The 17440-nt window shown below is 40.1% G+C and overlaps 1 non-coding gene across 1 annotated transcript; it reads left to right on the forward strand.

The window, feature by feature from the left end:
* The first annotated feature begins 10180 nt into the window (after positions 1-10180).
* Positions 10181-10287, forward strand: LOC131230158 (small nucleolar RNA R71). The gene has a single exon (XR_009163881.1). It is a non-coding gene; the product is annotated as a small nucleolar RNA R71 (small nucleolar RNA).
* Positions 10288-17440: the final 7153 nt, after the last annotated feature.

Consider the following 17440-nt stretch of genomic DNA (forward strand, 5'->3'; position numbering starts at 1 on the left):
CCATATAATTATCATTCTTGCAAGGAAATGGGTGGTTGACTTGGATGGACCCACGATGACATTTAGGTAAAATCGACTCTTATCACTATTGAGTGCTTTACTCATGCCGGCCAGGGCTAAAAATCAGATCCATCTGTGATTCAGTCGACTACATGATCGGAAATAGTTTATAGGACAACACTCCTCCTCCAAACAAATTTCACTAATGTGGCCCAAACTTATCATAGTTGGATATGAATTTTAAGCCACTAGCCTAATTTTTTCAGTGGAATTGTATGATTGGAGTGGATATCATGTGATTATCATGGTGGGCCTTATAAAAATCAATGGTAGACATCCTCTCCCAACCATTTCCTTTGGTGTTGCCCACCAAAATCTAACGGTACCCGTTTTGTTCTGTTTTAATTTTTGTTTTTTCAAAGCTTAATATGAGATTAAATATCTAATAGTCAAAGTAAATTTTACTTAAATATCTTCAGGGCATCAACAAAATAAAAAATGGCATTTCATGAAGTTTCCTTTGTTTTGAAATAATCTTGACATAGTTGGAGAAGATGCCTAGGATTATTTTTGGTGGGCCCACCATGACGTATATACTAAATCCACTCCAACCATTAGATGTGAAATCCTAATTTAGGCACAGAGCGAATAAAATCAGGCTAACTGGTAATTTAAATTGACCACGCGAAAGAAAAGAGTTTGGAGAGAGACATCCACCCTTGATTTTTATAGAGTCTACTATTATGATTATAGGAAATCACACACCACAATTTGCCTAAAACATAGGCCCATCCATAATTTAGGTGGCCCATGTTGGGAAAATGATGGAATCACAAAGAGATGAATCTAGTATAGCAATCCAAAAGCACTAATAAAAAGGAAGGAGAACACAATGATTTAACGTGGAAAACCCTTTCAGGAAAAAACCACAGCACAAAGCGACAAAAATTCACTATAAAAGAAGAAATTACAAAGAGAGAAGGCATACTTGATTCAAACAATATCGAATCTTACCCTTGCTACATTCCTTTGAAACCCTAGAACTATTTAGAAATCCTTAGAATGCATATCAATCTCATTTACACCCATATATATAGCCTTGGAAAGAATTCTAAATAAAATCGGAAATAAATCTCTCAATTTCGCAATTTCGTAAAAAAAAATCTATGCAAAATCTGATTAGATTTAAGACTCGAATATAACAATCTCATCATGTCTTCAATCTTCAAACGTGTAGCTCTTTGTCCTCTTCTTTTATCTCTGTCTCGTATCATAGCTTCATTAATGCTTCTCGTGTATACTCCATCTTCCTTTTACGTCATTGCTAAGATCAGAAAAGTTGCACAGAACTTGAACTTCTCTATAAGAACAGCCTTAGTGAGCATGTCTGCCAGATTCACGCTGGTGTGAATCTTCTCCGGAGTTATGCTTCTGTCTTCAAGCACCTGTCAGATAAAGTAGTGACGAATATCAATGTGTTTAATACGAACGACTTCATGCTAAAGCCCCAATTGATTTATCATGCTTCTCAACAAAACACCTTCCTTAAACGCTTCTATCACTACCATATACTCTGTTTCGATCGTGAAAAGAGTCACTATGGACTAAAGCTTCGATATCCAACTAATTGCTCCACCCGTTAGAACAAACGAGTATCCTGAAGTTGACTTTATGGAATCTATACTGCCTAAGTAGTCTGAATCTACATAGCTTACAAACTTTGCTCCCGTCTTCTCAAAAGTTAAGACGTAATGTTTTGTACCTCAAATGTATCAAAGTAGTCATTTCACCACTTCCCAATATTGATTGTCGGGGTTTGACATGTATCTGCTCACAACACCAACTACCTGTGAAATGTCTTATCTTGTACATAGCATAACATACATTAAACTACCAACTACATTCGAATAAGGCACATGAGTAATAATCTACTTTTCATCATTTGATTTAGGACATTGTTCTAAGGAAAGTTTGAAGTGAGCTACGTGGGGAACGCTCACCGACTTTGCCTGGTCCATCTCATTCTTGATCAGCACATTTTCAAGGTATTTTATCTGTGATAACCAAAGCATGCTCCTCTTCCGGTCTTTATGAATATCTATGTCGAGAACCCTATTTGCAGCCTGTTCACTCCCCAAGTATAGGGTTGTGATGTAGTAATAAACTCAGTAAGACCGAGGTCGAATCCACAGGGACTGAAACTTGTACGTGATCTGAAACTAACTAGATATAGAACTAGCAAAAGATGTAATCTAAATCCAATGTAAATTGATGAATAATGGTGAGAGATTAGTCTAAACTTTAAGGAATTCAGAGGAAGGGAATTAGGGATTCAGAGGATCCACTTGTAGAGATCAGGGAAATCTTATGCCTGCATCAAGAATCATGGAAATCAAACTGAACTTAATTGATCTAGTTTTCATGAGATGAAAGGTATATGAATTAGAATGGATTCCATCACCAAACCATGCCCAGGAGACAAGGCAAACAATAGAATTAAACTAATTACCAACCAATCAACAATGCTTGAAGGTTAGGAAGGGGTACCATCATCCGACCATGCCCATGAGATGATGGTGAACAACAGGGCTTCCTGACGTTATAAACATCAAAAGGGAAAAAGAAATATTCAAAGTCACTGCAGACCCATTGTAATTTCAGTCACAACAGACCATTAAAGACTAAGAAAAACATTCCTTTAATAATCAACTAAAATCAAAATCAGTTCATGAATATAAATTAAAAGCATGATATAAAATTTTCCATCTCGCTACAGGCTTCACCTCTTAGCCCTAGCTAAGAGGGTTAGCCGACCATGATTAGGCTAAAATCCTTAGGAGTCATAAGGAAAGGAAAAATAAGGAAAGAAAAAGAAAATAAGGAAAGAATTCCCTTTCCTCTTCCTGTCTTCTCGTTCCAACCAAGCCAAGCTCCCCTCCTTCCTTGAATGCTTCACCCCCTTCTTCTCTCTCTCTCTTTTCCTTTTATATCAGCAGCAGGAGTCGGCTGGTGTAGAACTCCAGTCGTGAAGAGCTTACGCTGTCCCTGCGTAAATCAGTTTACGCAGCAACAGATTCACGTCCGCACTTTCCCCTGTTTTGACGCTGTGTAACGATCTGAACGGACGATCTGCTTCGTTCAACCTTCATAGCTCTGATCGGCCACACTGCAAGAGCAATTTGAGCCGTTCATATGGACAGACCTATCTTCGCCACGGTTGCAAAAAATGGCCCGGAACTTTGGTCGTGCGCGCAACAGGGCCTGCGTAAATCGACTTACGCTGATGTACTGGTGGGGCCCACTCAAGATAGCTGTTGGGAAATCCACTCCGTCCACCAGATTCCCCTCGGAATTTCGGTCGGGAATGGTCAATTTTGATGTCTATAGATGTGGCCCACTGAAGTGATCTTATGGCTGAAAATAGTAAGCATGGTGCTGACCAAAACTAGCGCCTCTACATGATGGACGGTTCAAATCTTTTTTATGGGCCACGATGGAGGCCCACTAACGATCCAACGGCCCCCTGTTTCACGCCAACGAAAACGGAGCTTCCGTTTCTGGATATGGTCGGTCAAACCGACTTGGACCGAACGGGCTGGTCCGGTGCAACGAGAGTGCACTTGTGCACTATGCACTGCTACTTCCCATGGGGTCCACTGCAGTGCTTCAGATGCAATCTGCTCCATCCATCCGATTTGCTAGCGCATTTAAGGGGTCGAGCCCAAGTTTGAAGCTTATCCAGAGATCCAGTGTGCCCCAGGTTGATGATTCATGGGCTGATATGAACATTGAGCCACGTCCACAATGATCCAACGCCCAAAATTTGACGTGTACGGTTAATTTATGGTCTTTAGGCCATATGTGAAGTTTCGAACCGAACGGATGGTAGAAACCCTGTGATCTTGCATTCTGGCTGACTTTCAGGCTACTTGAGCTTCAGTTTCTCGATTTTCTTGAATCCCTGGTGTGCACATCCGTCGATCTTGGTCTCCTGGGGTCCGTCGCTTGCCTTGGTGACTTCAGACCGTTAAATCTATGCTTTTAGTATTCCGATCCATTCCCAGCTCGTAATTCCACCTTGCAATAGAAACATGATTAAAATGAGCTATTAAACGGTACCATGTTCATAAATCTAGGCAACAACTGAGTCTGGTATGCAATATTTGACCCTTAACACAACCCCCAACCAGCATTTTGCTAGTCCCGAGCAAAATATGCGAAAAGTAAGTTGAGAATTACAGAACAATTTATAAACTCGAGTGATTTTTGCAGAATAATCCAGATATGAGAATTCTCAGATTCATGAATGTTAGGTATTACTTTCTCCTAGACTCAGGCGCATGGTAAACTTCATAATCAAGTTCAAAGTATTATTCTAGGAATTAGAAAAATTCTAAGCATTGAATTCCATGGATGTATAGTCTAATCTCGACTTATCAACATTAAGATTCACCTCTCTATTTAAAGATATTATCGGTAACCAATAAGAGACTTCACGATAACCCAACTTTGCCTTACACATTATCTTTTTTTTTTCTTTTTCTTTTATTTATTTATTTATTTATTTATTTTAAGTAACGCCAAGAAGGGGAATCGAGTCCTCACTTATAGGGAGCAAACCTATGGTGAAGATTATTCGCCCAATCTTTTCAATTTTCTCAGGCCGATTCTTTTCATGCTTCGTGAGTACCACGTTAATCCTTCAATATCAGACTGAAACCTTAACGTGAAAGCAAGATATGACATATGAGATCATAACTCAATCAATGTTTACAACATCTAATTCTGGATTAACAATTCAGACTTAACTCTGAAATCTAACAGATACTGAATCCAAGCGTCTTAAATTACTAGCATCACGTATCTTGAAGTTCCATGTGCCCTAGATGGCTTGTCAAAATCACTTCGAAATTAAAAAATTTCACAATTTTTGCTCAAGACCAAGAAAATACTGCTTAAGAAAACACTGATTAGGAAACCTAATCTCCCACCCCCAACCGAAAATCTACATTGTCCTCAATGTAAAAGAAATAAACATGCAATGCACATAGGACAACGGAAATATAAGAGGAGTGATGAAAAGATAGTACCTGGACGAAGGAATCAAGAGGCTTTCCAAAGATATCTACGTAAGAGCGGGTCAGCACAAGAGAGAAACCAATAGAAGTAAAATAAAAATAACAAAAAATGAAATCCTACCTATACCACTTTCGCAGGTACTCTCGATTGCATTTAGCGTATGCAACAAACCTTTAAACCCCTAAGTTGCCCCTAGTGGACGAGTTGTAGTCTCGTGAGGGTTTGCAGTAATGTTACCCACAAACATTGAACTAACTAATGATAAAAACGAAATGAAATGAAGAGCTGGGCTGCCTCCGAGGAGTGTTAAGTTTACCGTCTTCAGCCAGACAAATAAAGCAACTACCCTAGTTCTATGAAAGCGATAAACCTACCTATACCTCCATCAGACTAGGAGATCAATCCTGGTAAACAGGAGCAGTCAGGGGCATGGACATGTCCTCTGAATCAAATTTCTCGACAAATGGTTTCAATCGATGTCCATTGACTTTAAACTCCTTGCCATTGTCGAGATCTCTTATTTCAATGGCCCCATGAGGAAAAACAGTAACAACAATGTAAGGGCCGGTCCAACGAGATCGAAGCTTACCCGGAAAGAGATGTAATCGAGAATTGTACAAAAGACCAGGCGTGAATGATTTTCACAAAATGTGTTGGTCATGAAATGCTTTCATCTTATCCTTGTAAATTCTTGAGTTATCGTACGCATCATTCTGGATTTTCTCAAGTTCATTCAATTGAAGTTTGCGTAGCGACCCAGCGTTGTCCAGATTGAAATTAAGATTTTTGATCGCCCAGTACGCTTTATGTTCCAGCTCCACATGCAAGTGACAAGCTTTCCCATAGACAAGTCTAAAGGGAGACATTCCAATAGGGGTTTTAAATGCAGTACGGTATGCCCATAAGGCATCGGTCAATCGGATTGACCAATCCTTATGATCAGGGTTAACCGTTTTCTCCAAAATGTGTTTAATTTCCCTATTAGAAATCTCGTCTTGCCCACTTGTCTGTGGGTGGTACGGGGTGCTCACCTTATGAGAGATACCGTATTTCTTCATTAAGCTCTCAAATGATTTATTACAAAAGTGTGAGCCCCCATCACTAATGATGGCTCGAGGCGTTCCGAATCGAGAAAGGATGTTTTCTTTTAGGAATTTAATGACCGCGCGATGGTCATTAGTTCGACACGGAATCGCTTCGACCCATTTAGTGACATAATCCACGGCGAGCAGAATATATAGATTTTCAAACGATTGAGGGAATAGTCCCATGAAATCGATGCCCCAGCAATCAAATGCTTCAATGATAAGGATGGAATTCAAGGGCATCATATTTCGACGGGACAATGCTCCCAATTTCTGACAACGCTCACAAGCTTTGCAAAACTCATGAGTGTCTCTAAACATAGTGGGCCAGTAAAAGCCACACTGCAGAATCTTGGCTGTGGTCTTTTTAGCAGAAAAGTGACCACCACAGGCCTGTGAGTGACAGAAGGAGATAACACTCTGATGCTCATCGTCTGGTACACATCTCCTTAGGATTTGGTCTGGGCAATATTTAAATAAATAAGGATCATCCCAGAAAAAGTTGCGCACCTCGGTGAAGAGTTTCTTCTTATCCTGCGCAGTCCACTGTGTCGGTATGGTACTTGTAGCAAGATAATTAGTAATATCAGCGAACCAAGGTGAATGAGAGACTCTGAACAGTTGTTCATCAGGGAACATGTCGTTGATATGGGTCGTCTCAAGGGGATCAGAGGTATTAAGGCGAGAAAGGTGATCGGCCATAACGTTTTCTACTCCCTTTTTATCTTTAATTTCCAAATCAAATTCTTGGAGTAGAAGAATCCATCGTATCAAGCGGGGCTTAGAATCATTCTTAAAAAGAAGATACTTCAGTGCTGCATGATCTGTATAGATAATGATCTTGGATTCGATCAAGTAGGACCTAAATTTGTCCAAGGCGAACACTACAGCTAAGAGTTCCTTTTCCATAGTCGAGTAGTTCACCTGGGCAGAATTTAAAGTTCTACTTGCATAATGAATGACGTAGGGTCTCTTATCTTTTCTCTGGCCTAAGACTGCCCCAAGAGCATAATCAGAAGCATCGCACATAAGCTCAAAAGGAAGGCTCCAGTCAGGTGGCTGCATGATAGGTGCAGTGGTTAACGTGCCCTTAAGCTTGGTGAAAGCTTCCTGGCATTGCTCAGTCCACTCGTACGGAGCATCCTTTTGAAGAAGATTACATAAGGACGAGAGAGGAGACTAAAGTCCTTTATGAATCGCCTGTAAAATCCTGCGTGTCCTAAGAAGGATCGCACGTCTCTGATGATCTTGGGTGGAGGTAGGTTAGAGATAAGATCGATTTTTGCCTTATCTACCTCGATTCCCTTGGACGAGATGATATGCCCAAGGACAATTCCCTTCTGAACCATGAAATGACACTTCTCCCAATTAAGTACTAAGTTCTTTTCTTCACATCTTTTCAGCACACATTTAAGACTTTCCAAGCACTTGCTGAAAGATGGACCGTAAACAGAGAAATCGTCCATGAAGACCTCTAGATATTGCCCCACCATATCAGAAAAGATACTAAGCATACATCGCTGAAAGGTGGCAGGGGCATTACATAGTCCGAATGGCATCCTTCGGTAGGCAAAGGTGTCGTAGGGACATGTAAATGTGGTCTTTTCCTGGTCTTTAGGGGCTATCTCTATCTGGTTGTAGCCCGAATACCCGTCAAGGAAACTGTAATAGGAATGACCAGCTAACCTTTCCAGGATCTGATCAATGAATGGTAAAGGAAAGTGGTCTTTCCTCATGACGGTATTCAACTTCCTGTAGTCAATGCACATTCTCCAACCAGTAGTGACTCTAGTTGGTACAAGTTCATTATTAGCATTGGCTACGATGGTGATTCTAGACTTCTTAGGGACCACTTGAGTTGGACTCACCCATTGATTATCAGATATAGCGTATATGATACCCACGTCCAATAGTTTAAGAACTTCGGCCTTAACCACTTCATTCATATTTGGATTTAGTCTACGTTGTGGTTGCCGAGTGATTTTTGTATTATCCTCAAGATATATGCGGTGAGTACAAATCGAGGGATCAATTCCCTTGAGGTCCGCTATCGTCCATCCCAGGGCTCCTTTATGCTCAATGAGAGTAAATATGAGCATACTCTCCTGTTCTTTCTCCAGGTGGGCAGAGATCACCACCGGATTTGTCTCATCTTAACCTAAATATGCATATTTCAAATCAGAGGGCAAAGGTTTTAAATCAAGCTTCGGCGGCTTGAGGTTAGATGGTAGATGCACTACATCGGTTTGTGGTAATTCTTCAAATTGTGGCCTCCACTGGTTAACGTCAAGTACCGGTGCAGTATCAAGCAAGGCGCACGTCTCCCTAATCATGTCATCATCAAAATCATGGGAGTGGGCCAGGCACGTCTCTAGAGAGTCAGAAGATAAGGCTAGAGATGTCGTATCTTCCACTAAAGAGTTAATCATGTTAATGTCGTGGAAATCGTCATCCTCCTCTAAGTTTCTGCCGTTATTGAAAAAGATATTTGACTCCAATGTCATATTCCCAAAAGACATAGTCATGACACCATTCCTACAATTGATAATTGCATTTGAAGTGGCAAGGAATGGGCGGCCAAGAATGACAGGGATCTGAGTGCTTATGTTATTGATGGTTCAGTGTCCAGGATGATAAAATCTACAGGGTAGTAAAATCTATCAACTTGGACCAACACATCTTCAATAATCCCTCTTGGTACACGAACAGAGCGATTAGCAAGTTGTAGTGTGGTTAGGGTGGGTTTTAATTCACCCAAACCTAACTGTTTGTATACCGCGTAGGGAATCAGATTGACGCTCGCTCCTAAGTCAAGAAGTGCATGATCAATTCGATGGTCCCCGATTACACATGATATGGTTGGGCTACCGGGATCCTTGAATTTCTGTGGCATGTCTTGCTTTAGGATGGCACTCACTTTCTCGGTTAAGAAGATCTTCTTTTGAATATTCTGCCGTCGTTTGGTCGTGCATAAGTCTTTCAGGAATTTGGCATATGAAGGTATCTGTTTCACGACATCAAGTAGAGGAATGTTGACTTTCACTTGTTTCAACACCTCTAGGATATCCTGAGAGTTAGAGAGAGATTTTGGTGAAACCAACCGTTGGGGGAATGGAGCAACTGGCTTCTCTAGAAGTTCCGGTTCTAATTTTTGTGGGGTATCACTAGATCCATCATTGTTGTCCTCTTCTGGTTCTTGAGGCTTTTCGGGCCTAACCGGAAGAGTTTTATCAATGATCTTTCTACTCCTAAGAGTGGTGATGGATTTAGCGTGCCCCATCTGATTTGAAGAGCTGGGATCATTAATCTCGTACTGCGGTTTAGGATTGGGGAGAGGTTGTGCAGGAAGCATCCCCTTTTCTATAACCATCATACGAGAATCTATCTTTTGCATAAAATCTGTAATTCCCCGCATTGCCTGAGCCAGCTCTTGTATGGAATTTTGAACCGGTTCTTCTTGAGGTTTCACTTGATTCGAATTTTGATTGAAGAAACCTTGAGGGGTAGCCGTTTGTCCATTCCTCCAACTAAAGTTTGGATGATTTTTCCAACCAGGATTGTACGTATTGGAGTTAGGTCCAGTAAAAGGTCTTTGATAGTTGTTTACGGCATTAGCTTGTTCATTCAACACTCCTCGAAAGGCGGGTATTGTAGGACAATTTTCAGTTGTATGAATGTTGCAATCACAGATGCCGCAAACAATTTCATTAACCTTATCCTTCTTTCCTTCCATGGCCTCAACTTTCCTTATGAGCGTAGTCACTTTACACTTGAGATCATCCTCTTCTTTCAAGAGATATAATCCACCCTTCTCCTTTAATTGAGTCGGCCTAGACGTGGTGTTCGACTTTGGGTAATAGTCCCATGATTGTGTTTTTTCAGCAAGACTATCGAGGTAATCCCATACCTCGTCAACATCTTTATTAATGAACTCTCCATTACACATTGTCTCGACCATTTGGCGCATGGAAGATGTCAGTCCATCATAGAAAAAATTTGTAATGCGCCACGTTTCAAATCCATGTTGTGGGCATGAACTGACCAAATCTTTGAACCTTTCCCAACATTGGAAGAATGTTTCATCTTCCTTTTGGGCAAAGTTCATGATTGCTTTTCTGAGCGTAATCGTTTTATGATGTGGGAAGAATTTTTTTATGAATTCCCTCTGCATGTCGTTCCATGTGCCAATGGATCTAGGACGCAGTGAATGTAACCACGTCTTAGCTTTCTCTTTTAAGGAAAAAGGAAAGAGTTTCAGCCTAATTGTATCCTCAGATACATTAGGAAAACATAATGTAGCTATAATTTCATCGAACTCTTTCAAATGTAAATATGGACTTTCTGATTCAAGTCCATGGAATTTGGGAAGGAGTTGGATGACTCCTGGCTTGATGTCCATTTGTCCTGTGTTTTCAGGGAAAATCATGCATGAGGGCGTACTCACTCCCGCCGGTTGTAGATAATCTCATAAAGTACGAGGCGAGGGTGCCTGATGCACCTCATTCTCATCTTGGGTATCCTCCACCCTGGGTGGAAGTAGAGGAGGTTGGTCTTCAGCCATAACTTCAATTAACTCAGGAGATTTTGAGTGGTGTCTAGTCTTGCGATGGATAGTCAACCCCTCAACCAATCCTCCTTCAGTCAAGAGACCTTGAGTGTTGTCACGGGCCCACTTGGGCATGAAACACTAGCAGCCCTCAATCAAATTCGAACGAAAAGAAAATCTAGAAAGAAAGAGAGAGTTGGAAAGAAATTACCAACTTGAAGTCCCTAAGTTAAAGACCTGCAAAAGAAAATAAACAAGTCAGTTTTTAAAAGAAGAAAAGTCTAAACTAAAAAGTAAATTACTAAAAGAGAACTGAAAAATAGAAAGTAGAGAGAAAGCTTACCAAATTAGAAATTTCTATCTTAAAGGCCTACACAATGGGAAAGTTAGTTTCTAAACAGAAATTCCACAAGTAGAAAATTTCTAAAAGTAAATTAGGAAACAAAGTTAGATTCTAAAAGAGTTAAAATTATAAAGTTTCTAAAATAGAAGAAAGATGAATTAGTTTCTAAAATTAGAAAATTTTTCTAAAAAGGGAAATAACTAACCTAGTTTCTAAAAATAAAAGAGGGAAGTTTCTAAAAATAAACTACTTCCTAAAAATAGAAAAATACTCGAATTAAAAATTTTCAAAATTTAAACCCTAATTCTAAAAAGTAGAAAAAGTAGAGAGATTAGGAAGGAATTACCAATTTAGAAACTTATGTCAGGATCCTACAAAACAGGAAAACAAGTTAGTTCTAAAAACAAAATAAAATAAAAACCTTAACCTAAAGTTAGTAAAATCCTAATCTTAAATTAATTCTAAACCTAATTAATTTTAGAGAATCGCAACCATCAGTCCCCGGCAACGGCGCCAAAAACTTGTTCACTCCCCAAGTATAGGGATGTGATGTAGTAATAAACTCAGTAAGACCGAGGTCGAATCCACAGGGACTGAAACTTGTACGTGATCTGAAACTAACTAGATATAGAACTAGCAAAAGATGTAATCTAAATCCAATGTAAATTGATGAATAATGGTGAGAGATTAGTCTAAACTTTAAGGAATTCAGAGGAAGGGAACTAGGGATTCAGAGGATCCACTTGTAGAGATTAGGGAAATCTTATGCCTGCATCAAGAATCATGGAAATCAAACTGAACTTAATTGATCTAGTTTTCATGAGATGAAAGGTATATGAATTAGAATGGATTCCATCACCAAACCATGCCCAGGAGACAAGGCAAACAATAGAATTAAACTAATTACCAACCAATCAACAATGCCTGAAGGTTAGGAAGGGGTACCATCATCCGACCATGCCCATGAGATGATGGTGAACAACAGGGCTTCCTGACGTTATAAACATCAAAATGGAAAAAGAAATATTTAAAGTCATTGCAGACACATTGTAATTTCAGTCACAACAGACCATTAAAGACTAAGAAAAACATTCCTTTGATAATCAACTAAAATCAAAATCAGTTCATGAATATAAATTAAAAGCATGAAATAAAATTTCCCATCTCGCTACAGGCTTCACCTCTTAGCCCTAGCTAAGAGGGTTAGCTGACCATGATTAGGCTAAAATCCTTAGGAGTCATAAGGAAAGGAAAAATAAGGAAAGAAAAAGAAAATAAGGAAAGAATTCCCTTTCCTCTTCCTGTCTTCTCGTTCCAACCAAGCCAAGCTCCCCTCCTTCCTTGAATGCTTCACCCCCTTCTTCTCTCTCTCTCTCTTTTCCTTTTATATCAACAGCAGGAGTCGGCTGGTGTAGAACTCCAGCCGTGAAGAGCTTACGCTGTCCCTGCGTAAATCAGTTTACGCAGCAGCAGATTCACGTCCGCACTTTCCCCTGTTTTGACGCTGTGTAACGATCTGAATGGACGATCTACTTCGTTCAACCTTCATAGCTCTGATCGGCCACACCGCAAGAGCAATTTGAGCCGTTCATATGGACAGACCGATCTTCGCCACGGTTGCAAAAAACGGCCCGAAACTTTGGTTGTGCGCGCAACAGGGCCTGCGTAAATCGACTTACACTGATGTACTGGTGGGGCCCACTCAAGATAGCTGTTGGGAAATCCACTCCGTCCACCAGATTCCCCTTGGAATTTCGATCGAGAATAGTCAGTTTTGAATGTCTATAGATGTGGCCCACTGAAGTGATCTTGCTCCAATGGCTGCAAATGAATTTCTTGTGATTGCTGTGGCTGGCACATGCGCGTGTATGGCTGAAAATAGTAAGCATGGTGCTGACCAAAACTAGCGCCTCTACATGATGGACGGTTCAAATCTTTTTTATGGGCCACGATGGAGGCCCACTAACGATCCAACGGCCCCCTGTTTCACGCCAACGAAAACGGAGCTTCCGTTTCTGGATATGGTCGGTCAAACCGACTTGGACCGAACGGGCTGGTCCGGTGCAACGAGAGTGCACTTGTGCACTATGCACTGCTACTTCCCATGGGGTCCACTGCAGTGCTTCAGATGCAATCTGCTCCATCCATCCGATTTGCTAGCGCATTTAAGGGGTCGAGCCCAAGTTTGAAGCTTATCCAGAGATCCAGTGTGCCCCAGGTTGATGATTCATGGGCTGATATGAACATTGAGCCACGTCCACAATGATCCAACGCCCAAAATTTGACGTGTACGGTTAATTTATGGTCTTTAGGCCATATGTGAAGTTTCGAACCGAACGGATGGTAGAAACCCTGTGATCTTGCATTCTGGCTGACTTTCAGGCTACTTGAGCTTCAGTTTCTCGATTTTCTTAAATCCCTAGTGTGTACATCCGTCGATCTTGGTCTCCTGGGGTCCGTCGCTTGCCTTGGTGACTTCAGACCGTTAAATCCATGCTTTTAGTATCCCGATCCAGTCCCAGCTCGTAATTCCACCTTACAACAGAAACATGATTAAAATGAGCTATTAAACGGTACCATGTTCATAAATCTAAGCAACAACTGAGTCTGGTATGCAATATTTGACCCTTAACACAACCCCCAACCAGCATTTTGCTAGTCCCGAGCAAAATATGCGAAAAGTAAGTTGAGAATTACAGAACAATTTATAAACTCGAGTGATTTTTGCAGAATAATCCAGATATGAGAATTCTCAGATTCATGAATGTTAGGTATTACTTTCTCCTAGACTCAGGCGCACAGTAAACTTCATAATCAAGTTCAAAGTATTATTCCAGGAATTAGAAAAATTCTAAACATTGAATTCCATGGATGTATAGTCTAATCTCGACTTAGCAACATTAAGATTCACCTCTCTATTTAAAGATATTATCGGTAACCAATAAGAGACTTCACGGTAACCCAACTTTGCCTTACACATTATTTTTTTTTTTCTTTTCTTTTTTTTTTCTTTATTTATTTATTTATTTTAAGTAACGCCAAGAAGGGGAATCGAGTCCTCACTTATAGGAGCAAATCTATGGTGAAGATTATTCGCCCAATCTTTTCAATTTTCTCAGGCCGATTCTTTTCATGCTTCGTGAGTACCACGTTAATCCTTCAATATCAGACTGAAACCTTAACGTGAAAGCAAGATATGACATATGAGATCATAACTCAATCAATGTTTACAACATCTAATTCTGGATTAACAATTCAGACTTAACTCTGAAATCTAACAGATACTGAATCCAAGCGTCTTAAATTACTAGCATCACGTATCTTGAAGTTCCACGTGCCCTAGATGGCTTGTCAAAATCACTTCGAAATTAAAAATTTTCACAATTTTTGCTCAAGACCAAGAAAATACTACTTAAGAAAACACTGATTAGGAAACCTAATCTCCCACCCCCAACCGAAAATCTACATTATCCTCAATGTAAAAGAAATAAACATGCAATGCACATGGGACAACGGAAATATAAGAGGAGTGATGAAAAGATAGTACCTGGACGAAGGAATCAAGAGGCTTTCCAAAGATATCTACGTAAGAGCGGGTCAGCACAAGAGAGAAACCAATAGAAGTAAAATAAAAATAACAAAAAATAAAATCCTACCTATACCACTTTCGCAGGTACTCTCGATTGCATTTAGCATATGGAACAAACCTTTAAACCCCTAGGTTGCCCCTAGTGGACGAGTTGTAGTCTCGTGAGGGTTTGCAGTAACGTTACCCACAAACATTGAACTAACTAATGATAAAAACGAAATGAAATGAAGAGCTGGGCTGCCTCCCAGGAGCGTTAAGTTTACCGTCTTCAGCCAGACAAATAAAGCAACTACCCTAGTCCTATGAAAGCGATAAACCTACCTATACCTCCATCAGATTAGGAGATCAATCCTGGTAAACAGGAGCAGTCAGGGGCATGGACATGTCCTCTAAATCAAATTTCTCGACAAATGGTTTCAATCAATGTCCATTGACTTTAAACTCCTTGCCATTGTCGGGATCTCTTATTTCAATGGCCCCATGAGGAAAAATAGTAACAACAATGTAAGGGCCGGTCCAACGAGATCGAAGGTTACCCGGAAAGAGATGTAATCGAGAATTGTACAAAAGGACCTTCTGACCAGGCGTGAATGATTTTCGCAAAATGTATTGGTCATGAAATGCTTTCATCTTGTCCTTGTAAATTCTCGAGTTATCGTACGCATCATTCCGGATTTCTTTAAGTTCATTCAATTGAAGTTTGCGTACCATGTTCATAAATCTAGGCAACAACTGGGTCTGGTATGCAATATTTAACCCTCAACACAGCCCCTAGATCTTTCATCTCGATTGTCTCTGATAACTGAGTATTTAGTACGTTGATTTCAGACATATCGTAACTAGCGATCGACATATCATCTACATACAATAGTAGGATGATGAATTGTCCATCACTCAGTGTCTTGTAATAGACACAATGATCGTATTCACTCCGAATAAATTTTTGACTCATCATTAAATAATCTAATTTTTTATACCACTGCCTAGGCAACTATTTCAGGCCCTACAACGACCTCATTAACCTGCAAACTTTTTTCTCTGCCCCCTTAAATTCGTAATCCTCTGGTTACTTCAAGTAGATCTGCTCTTCCAACTCCTCGTGCAGGAATGCAGTTTTGACATCCATCTGTTCCAGCTCGATATCGTATTGGGCAACCAGCGTCAATACAAATCTGATAGATACTTGCTTAACCACATGTACAAATATCTCTACGAAATCAATTCCTTCTCTCTAAGCATACCTCTTCGCTATTAGCCTCACTTTGTATCTGTCATATTTTCTTTTTAATAACCACTTGCATCTAGTCACTTTTCGGCCCACTGTAAGCTCAACCAACTCTCATGTGTTGTTTTTGTGCAACGAGTCCATCTCATCATTTATAGTCGCTTTCCACTTTTCTGCATCAAGCTCATTAAGAGCCTCCTAAATAATAGATGGGTCCCCATCGTCTGTAATGAGAGTATATGCAATATTAGAGTCATCTTTGTATCTTGCTAGTAACCTGCGATCACGCGGTGATCTTTTCACATGTAGTTGCTCCGCCTTCTCCTATACCTCTGTTTGCATATTTGTCTCTGCTTGAGTATTATCTGTGTTGATCTGGATGTCTACGATCAACGTTTCTGTTTCCTCTTACTCATCTTGATCATTCTTATGGAATAGGGAGTTTTTGTCAAATCTGATGTCACGACTAGTGATAACCTTGCATGTGACATTGTCGAATAACCTACAACCTTTCACACCAACACTATAGCTAACAAAAATATATATTTTGGCTCTATGGTCTAACTTATCTCTCTCAACTAACGGTATATGAGAGTAAGCCTCACAACTAAATATGCGCAAATCTGAGTAGTTCATCTTATGACCACTTCATACTTCATCTGAGATTTTACATTCAATTATCATAGAAGGAAACCGGTTTACCAAATAGCAAGCCGAGTTAACGACCTCTGTCCATAGGTCCTTGCCCAATGCAACATTACTTAACATGCATTGGGCCCTCTTCACAAGAGTTTGATTCATTCGCTCAACCACACTGTTTGGTTTGGTGTGTGGCGCATTGTGTTGTACCTAATGATCCTTCATCCTTGTAATATTCATTAAACATAATAGAAGTAATTTTTCTACCATTGTTAGTCCTTAAAACTTTTATTTTATGCCCTGACTATTTTTCTACTATTGCCTTCCATTATTTGAATATGGTGAAAGATTTAGATTTACATTTCATGACGTAAATCCAAACTTTTTAGGAGTAGTCGTTAATGAATGAAACAAACCATGACAACCCCACATCGAAAACCTCTGGCAATGGCCCCCATACGTCAAAGTGCATATAATCAAGCACTCCCTTACATACATGTTTTTCATATTTAAAAGATAATCTACATTGTTTACCATATATACAATGCTCGCATATATCTAAATCAGAATTCTTAAAAGCTATAATCAAACAACGATCAGATAATACCTTCATGCCCTGCTCAATCATGTGGCCCAGATGAGCATGCCACATACATGCAGACGTGGAATCTGCAATAGTCGTTGTCGCTCCACCTACTAAAGTGCTCCCAATCAACCTGTAAAGGTTTCCGTGCCTTTGCGCTCTCATAACCACGAGTGCCCTTTTTGAAACTTTAATGACACCATTAAGATCAGTGAACTTGCACCTTATAGCCTCGAGTACACCTAGAGAAATCAGACTTCTCTTCATAGAGATTGATAGAGAGTGTAAGACCCGTATCCCAACCCGTACCATTCCGTAGACTTCCGCGATTTTTTCGGTCAAATTTCGGCA

The sequence above is a fragment of the Magnolia sinica genome, chromosome 16 (genome assembly GCF_029962835.1).
Source record: "Magnolia sinica isolate HGM2019 chromosome 16, MsV1, whole genome shotgun sequence".
NCBI classification, from domain to species: domain Eukaryota; kingdom Viridiplantae; phylum Streptophyta; class Magnoliopsida; order Magnoliales; family Magnoliaceae; genus Magnolia; species Magnolia sinica.